Raw genomic sequence first — 8,892 nt, 5'->3', positions numbered from 1 at the left:
CCGGCCTATATGCCTCACTGTATAATACTGCCATTAAATTTTTCAGTGATCTGTTTCTATGTCAATCTCTCATGAACTCTGCGAAGACAAGTGTGTATCACATTCAGTTTTATACACCAAACTCTGAAGATACAAAAACAAAGCAATAATGAAAGTGTAAATTTATTGGAGATTTCTGGAAAAGCTTGTACATGATTACTTCAGCTGACATGTGGGCTTTATTTCTAAAACTCTAGATATAAAAAGTCATCATTTCAAAATTTCTCTGGATTCAGTTTACATTCATCCTCTTACAGAGCAAAATCAAGGGACTAATGAGAGAATTCCAAATCTTATTATACTGTTAGTTTCTCTTAGAAGTAATCTCTATATTTGATTATAGATATTCAAAATCACTAAGTTACCCAATATTATACAGAAAAGCATGTGAAGGCCACACATAAATTCCTAATATGCTTAAGGACTTTCCAAACACAGCTCACTTGATAGCCTGTTGACCAGTAAGTTAAATAAAACACCAACTCTGAAATAGAGGCATTCTCTACCCTCCCCCCAAAAGTAGGAAAAGGTAGCATTTTTCTCATCACCATCAAGGAATATATCAAATATGTGCAAAAAAATGAAAGAAAGGTAAAACAGCAAGCAGGAACTTGGTAAAAATTGGCAAAACAATGTTCTGCTCTCCCTCTGCTGGCTCCTAGGCAGTATTGCTCTTCAAAGATCTGCCCAAAGGCCTAATGAGGGTTCTCTCACATAATCCCTAAAAATACTTAGAACTGTTCATATTGTTCATCTAAATAAGCCCCCTCGGGCCAAAACATCCCCACCAAAACCGTCAGTACCCACTTCTCTCATAAATAATGGCCAGTATAGAAAGGCTAAAACGTGTAGACTCGAAGGGCTTGACTCCTAATTTTCCGAAAGAGTAATTCAAAAGACAGTTATATGTAATATTATATTTTTTGGTTTTCTAAGAATATGATTCTTACTCATAGATTGTTGTTTAGGCTGATAAAGCAGGGAAAACACTGCATTTTGAGTTAGATGACATGGGTATGAGTCTTGGCTTTCCCTATTACTTACTGGTTGTGTAACCTTTACTAATTGTCGCTTATATATTGGTTGTATAATATTACTATTTCTGGAGCTGAGTTTTATCAACCTCTAAAGGAAAAAGCTGTGCAACAGAACTGTTGGATCCTTTTCCAGTTCTAATATTTTATGATTCCAAGTGCTGTTGAATTACAAAATTTTAATGATTTATTTCTGCTTTTTCTTTATACCATTTGGGTCATTCTCAGACATAAGCAAAATGGTTTAAACTGTTTCTGTGATCATCAGCTTCCTTCCTTGCTGTAGTGCCAAACACACTGTGGACATGCAAACTAATCTTAATTGATTCAATAATGATTATGATGGCAATGAAGAGCCCAGTGATTTTAATTTGAGCCAAATTCTCTCTCAGTTATATGGCTAGTATTTTGAGTAGCAGCTGTGAACAGATCTGCATTTCCTTCCCCACGCCACCCTCACAACAGTCTGAAATCTTTGCTTCAAATGAGAAAAATCAGAAGCTAAAAATGCAGCTTCAATCTGTCCTACTGTCCAGTCATTAAACTCCCTATATCGCATTTCTTTAAATCAATCAACTCTTAAATATTATTGCAAGGAAAGAGGGTACAAAGTGGTGAGAGGGAAGTCAGAAGATAAAGGTTCAAATAACAACAAATCATAACTCAGGTTAATATCCATCTTTCAAGATTAGAACATAACATGTCATGAATGACAGAACATATGTGAGCTGATCACTCCAGTGTTTCCAGATATAATTGGAGGTTCATAAATAGTAGCAGGAGTAATTATAGCTACCAGTTACTGAGAGCTTACTGTGTGCCAGGTACTTTCTATATGAGTGTGTGTGTGTGTGTGTGTGTGTGTATTAATGAGATATATACATATACATGTGAAGGGTATGTGATATTATAATCTATAACAAGAAATTTATATTTGGTCTTGGTCTTCTCTTTTAGCAGGAATATAAACCCCTTGGAATTTCCTAAGTGGTCAGCATGATAAAAGTGTCTTTTATGATTCATAACGAGCCCCTTAAACCACACCATAGTTTATGTTAATGAAGGGACTATTGAAAAGGTACAAAGTTGGGGAGGGAAATGGGGCTAGAGATTAAGCTAATCACTGGTAGCCAGTAATTTAATCAATCATATCTACTTAATGAAGCTTCCCTAAAAACCCAAAAGCACAAGGTTCAGAAAATCTCTCAGGTTGGTTAAGGTTCTTGGAAAATGCTGTGTCCCAGAGACGGCAGGAAAGTGCCTCTTCCTACATACCTTGTCCTGGGCATCCCTTACTTGGTGGTTCCTGTTATATCATTTTCTAATAAACTGATAATCTATTAAGTAAAATGTTTTCCTGAGTTCTGTGAGCTACTCTAGCAAATTAATTGAACCTGATTTATAGCCAGTGGCTCAGAAGCACTTATGATTCGCATCTGAAGTGGGGAAGCGGCAATCTTGGAGGACTAGACCCCTTAACCTGTGGGACCTGACGCTGTCTCCCAGCTGGTGTCACAGAACTGTTTTAACTATTAGTACAAGTGCAGCATCGTTTGTGTTTATAATACCTTAAACTTAGTCACCAACAGAAATCACAGATTTTTTTGTATCAAATTAAAGTTGTAACAGATATCTTAAAATATTACTTATATTCATAAATATACTTTGAAATTATCATAGTTACTAGATTTGATACTAGACTATGCCATTTTATGCAGTTTTTAAATATATCTGCAAATTATTTTTATATTCCTCCCATCAAGAGGTAGGTGCTATGTTCCTATCTCTTGAATCTGGACCAGGCCCAATGACTTGCATATAATCAATGGAATGAGGTGGAAGCGACAATACACGCCTCCAGGGGAAATGCCATAAAAGGCTATATACAGTTTTCCCCTTGCTGGAATACAAGCACTGGGAGCTCTGAGCCACTATGTAATAAATTCAGGTACCCTACGGTTAGTTACCATGCTATGAGGAAGACCAAACAAGCCTAAGTAGAGAGACCTGAAAGACAGACAGAGTGAGCAATTTGACCAGGCTCCAATTATTCTTGTTTTGATTGGTAGAAATAGGTGTATTACAAGTTCTCTCTACTCTGGCTGATGGGAACACAAACTATTCCCAGCCTTGTGTAAACATCAAAAAGTGTTTGGCCTACTGTTTTTTGGCACCAGGTCTCATGGAATTTCAGTCTTCATTGCACAGATTAATACACAGCCAAACAACAAGGGGAAGGCTATACCAAGCAGACCAACCTCTCTCTGTGCCGCTTCCTCCTCTCTGATATCTTCTCACGGGTTTACCTCAATTCCCATCTCTGTCTCCTCCATTCAGTGAAACGCCTAGTCTCTGTTTAAATTTCCTCCCAGTGAAACAACTAGTCTCTGTTTAAATTTCCTCCCTGTTCTGCCCTCCATGCAGTAGGCTGGAGTCATTGTAGGACTTACCTTTTTTCTCTTCTCTCAGGGATCACAATTACGTATTGCCTGTTGTCCAGTGTTTGAAAACAGTCACTTCATACATTATGCCCAATTTTCTAGTTGTTTCCAGGGGAAAGACAATTCTGCATAAGCAGAAGTTCAAATATAACTATTAAACCTTACATTAAAAAACTGAATTATGCTGTCTTAAATTCATCTTCAAAAGTACAAAGAGCCCCTCATACTATATTATTAATAGCAAATATTCTCAACAATGTTCTCTATGGTAGCTGTTATCATCTCTAATTTCTCATTCTTTACCTGGGTATATTCTGACTTCCTCACTGAAAGAGTTCTTATCACACTATCTATGATAACCCTTATTACTATAGCTAAAGATTACACTTCAGTTCTTTTCTTACTTGACCTTCTACAACTGTGATACCCAATATGGTAGCCACTAGCCACATGTAGCTACTGAGTACCTGAATTGTGGTGAGTTCAAATTAAGAGGTGCTAGAGGTATGAAAGACACAGCAGAGTTCTAAGACTTTATAAGGAAAAAGGATATAACATACCATATTAATCTTATATGAATTACATGTCCAAATGTTCTAGATATAATCAGTTAAACAAAATAGTTTTAAAATTATTTTCACCTGCTTCTTCTTACATTTGTAATACTGCAACGAGAAAAATGTGACTCTCATTGACGTCTCATGACCAGTACTGTTTTATAGCAACCTCTTGTACTAATAAAACCCCTGCTTTCAACTCTCTCCTTCCATAGTTTGGGGACTCTGGTCTTCCCTAGTTTTCCTGCTATCTCACTGTCTGCTCCTCAGACCTCTCTTCTGAGACCTAAAACTATTGTTCTCAGATTTTGGCATGCCGCAAGATCACTGAATTGCCTGCCAAAAATGCAGATTCTTAGAATTTATCTGTAGAGATTCTAATCTAATCTGGTATAAACCTTTCTTATTAAGAAGATTCTCAATTTCGCTCTCATCTTCTGTTTTTTTTTTCCAGCTGCTTACTGCATATCTTGGGGATGTCTCAAACTTAACATATCTAACATTTATTTCTTTGTCTCTATTTTCCCTAACCCTTTGTCCTCCTAGTTACCCAAGCTAGAACCCTAAAATCATTCTCTCCTTCTTCCTCACATCTATATCTAATCAGTTATAACATCCAACTAAATCTAATTGCTTAACCTCTATCCTCTTTATGCTTTCTTAAATCCCTTACTTCTTCTCAATCTTGACACTATTGATATCACAACAGTTCTTTGTTGGGAGGGATTGTCTTGGGAATTGTAGGATGGTTAGATGTTTCCCTGTCTTTACCCCAGGAGTTATCAGTAGCACCCTCTAGCTTGAACAATCAAAAATGTCTCCTACATTACCAAATGTCTTGGGGATGTCATAGGAATTACCTTCTCTCTTTTTTTTTTTTTAACAGATTTTTTTTTTTTAAGATTTTATTTATTTATTTGACAGAGATCACAAGTAGGCAGAGAGGCAGGCAGAGAGAGAGAAGGAAGCAGGCTCCCCGCAGAGCAGAGAGCCCGATGCAGGGCTCAATCCCAGGACCCCGGGATCGTGACCTGAGCTGAAAGCAGAGGCTTTAACCCACTGAGCCACCCAGGCGCCCCTCGGAATCACCTTCTAACTCCACAGAGCCACTACCTTGGTTGATTGAGGCCTTCATTATTAATCACCTGCATTAGGGCAAGAGATTCCATCTGGCCCTCCTGCCCAGAACTGGACCTCTTCCCGATTTCCCACTCTCCTTATAGTTTTGCAGTTTTCTTCAGTATAAAATCTAGTATTTCTAATATGCAACAAAGGAGGTACTATCTGTCCTCTACTTACCTCTCCAGCTTCCCACTCCAATTATACTGAATTCCTCACAGTTTCCTTAAGGATGGAAGAAAGTCATAAAAAGTGTTAGTCAGAAGAAGTGTTAAGCACACTAGTAGCTTAGGAGATAAATGCAAAGCTCCTGGGATGTGTTATATATAGAATATGAGTAACTATATACTTTGTGAAACATAGGCAGAATTTTGTTAAATATACATAGTAAGTTTGTAAACTATAAGGCATGCCAAAGTTAAATAAAAAACATGATGGGAGAAGGTCATTGATAGTCAAAAAGGGATAAAAAAGCTAAGATATGAGTAACTGTGCCATCTCTGGTCTGAAAGCTTTGTCAGCCCTAAATTAGCTACCCATGACACCTAGTACAGTTTCACATGTATGTGCTCTATCCAAGAAATGCAAATAAAATCAGCGCTCTGTTCATCAAACTAACTAGTAGGCTCTGATTGTGGTCAGGCATGTTTCTGCATAGACAACAGAGCCGGGTGTACCACTAGCCCAAAGCACTTTCCACCTGTGGGCCTCCTTGGTAGGATCTTAACTCTAGTCCTCACAAGCATATCATCAGTGGAAAAGGCTAATGTGGCAGACAGAACATATGAGTATTGCATAACTCATGATTCGGGTGATGCTGTCCTTCCACTTGCTTATACCCTAAGTGTGTGAATTACTCCAATTATTTCCCTTGCTTCTCATTGGGTATTTAAATTGATTCAATAAACAAAGTTATTCAAGCATCTTAATTTGGTCTGTAAGCCTTCTGTTTCATTACCTCTAGGATAGCTTAACTAGTACTGTACTTGGAGACCACCAGTGTATCAAGTTGTTTTTCCATATGACAGCTCAAGTCAACCATTAATCTCCCCCATTGAATGCCCCTGATTTCATGCCTCTCATTTTATCCTGTTCATATCTTTGTGTTTCTATTATGACATTTATCACACCACCCTGTGATAAACTGTTTACTCCTCTGTCTCTAGTCTGAGTTCTTTCAAAGCGAAGACAAATTTTATTCTGTTTCATTATTTCTTAGCAAAGTACCAGCCACAAAGTAACAAAAGAACGATTGAATGTGACCTCCTTCAGACACAGTCAAGGGGATTGTCCCCTGTTTTTGCCTTTTCCATTCCCTGGTTCTAAGACTGACTTGATTTTAGTGAGCAGTAAAACCCTGTCTGGTTGCAGGGCAGAACAGAAGGCATAGGATGGACCGTAGCTAGGCTCACTGCCTTAAAACAACTTCATAAAATCTATCTATGAAAAACCCACAGCAAATATCATTCTCAGTGGGGAAAAGCTGACAGCCGTCCCTCTGAGATCAGGAACACGACAAGGATGCCCACTCTTGCCACTGTTGTTCAACATAGTCCTAGAAGTCCGAGCAACAGCAGTCAGACAACAAAAAGAAATAAAAGGTATTCAAATTGGCAAAGAAGAAGTCAAACTCTCTCTCTTCACACATGACATGATACTTTATATGGAAAACCCAAAAGACTCCACCCCCAAATTACTAGAACTCATAGAGCAATTCAGTAGTGTGGCAGGATACAAAATCAATGTACGGAAATCAGTTGCTTTCTTATACACTAATAATGAAAATATAGAAATGGAAATTAGAGAATTGGTTCCATGTACTATAGCACCAAGAACCATAAGATACATTGGAATAAACCTAACCAAAGAGGTAAAGGATCTGTACTTGAGAAACTACAGAGCACTCATGAAAGAAATTGAATACATAAAAAGATGGAAATGCACTCCATGCTCATGGACTGGAAGAATAAACATTTTTAAAATGTCTAAACTGCCCAGAGCAATCTATACTTTTAATGTCATCCCAATCAAAATTCTACCAGCATTTTTCAAATTGCTGGAACAAACTATCCTGGAATTTGTATGGAACCAGAAAAGACCCCAAATTGCTAAGAAAATGTTGAAAAAGAAAAACAAAGCTGGGGACATCACATTGCTGATTTCAAGCTTTACTGCAAACCTGTGATCACCGAGACAGCATGGTACTGGCACAAAAACAGACACATAGACCAGTGGAACAGAGTAGAGAGTCCAGATATGGACCTGCAACTCTATGGTCAAATAATCTTCAACAAAGCAGGAAAAAATATACACTGGACAAAAAACAGCCTCTTCAATAAATGGTGCTGGGGAAACTGGACAACTATGTATAGAAGAATGAAACTGGACCATTCTCTTACACCATACACAAAGATAAACTCAAAATGGATAAAAAAAAGACCTCAACGTGATACAGGAATCTATCAAAATCCTAGAGGAGAACACAGGCAGTAACCTCTTCAACATCAGCCACAGCAACTTCTTTCAAAAATATGTCTCCAAAGGCAAAGGAAACAAAAGCAAAAATGAAGTTTTGGGACTTCATCAAGATAAAAAGCTTCTGTACAGCAAAGGAAACAGTCAACAAAACAAAGAGGCAACCCACGGAATGGGAGAAGATATTTGCAAATGACACTATAGACAAAGGGCTAATATCCAACATCTATAAAGAGCTCCTCAAACTCAATAGTCAAAAAAACAGATAATCATGTCAAAAAATGGGCACAAGACATAGACACTTCTCCAAAGAAGATATACAAATGGCTAACAGACACATGAAAAAATGTTCATCATCACTAGAAATCAGGGAAATTCAAATCAAAACCACATCGAGATATCACCTTACACCAGTTAAAATGACCAACGTTAACAAGACAAGAAACAACAAGTGTTGGAGAGGTTGTGGAGAAAAAGGAACCCTCTTACACTGTTGGTGGGACTGCAAGTTGGTGTAGTCACTTTGGAAAACAGTGTGGAGATTCCTTAAGAAATTAAAAACAGAGCTTCCCTATGACCCTGCAATTGCACTATTGGGTATTTACCCCAAAGATATAGATGTAGTGAAAAGAAGGGCCACCTGTACCCCAATGTTCATAGCAGCAATGGCCACAATTGTCCAACTGTGGAAAGAGCCAAGATGCCCTTCAATGGATGAATGGATAAGGAAGAAGGTCCATATAGACAATGGAGTATTATGCCTCCATCAGAAAGGATGAATACCCAACTTTTGTATCAACATGGACAGGAATGGAGGAGATTGTGCTGAGTGAAATAAATCAAGCAGAGAAGAGTCTGTTATCATATGGTTTCACTTCGTTGTGGAGCATAAGGAATAACATGGAGGCATTAGGAGAAGGAAAGGAAAACTGAATTGGGGTAAAATTGGAGGGGGAGACCCAGCATGAGAGAGTGTGGACTCTGAGAAACAAACTGAGGGTTTGGGAAGGGAGGGGTGGGAGGATGGGTGAGACTGGTGGTGGGTGTTAAGGAGGGAACCTAGTGCAGGGGGCACTGGGTGTGGTGCAGAAACAATGAATCTTGGAACACTGAAAAAATGTTTAAAAAAATAAAATAAATTTAAAAATTAAATTAATAAAATAAAATAAATCAACCTACATCGGTGTGTTTCCTATTACTAGCAAGCTGGCGTGTTGGTGTGCCTTA

This window comes from Mustela putorius, unplaced genomic scaffold (assembly GCF_011764305.1).
Source record: "Mustela putorius furo isolate JIRA1106 unplaced genomic scaffold, ASM1176430v1.1 tig00003859_pilon_pilon_pilon, whole genome shotgun sequence".
Classification (NCBI taxonomy): Eukaryota; Metazoa; Chordata; class Mammalia; order Carnivora; family Mustelidae; genus Mustela; species Mustela putorius.
This window is presented reverse-complemented; position numbering follows the sequence as displayed.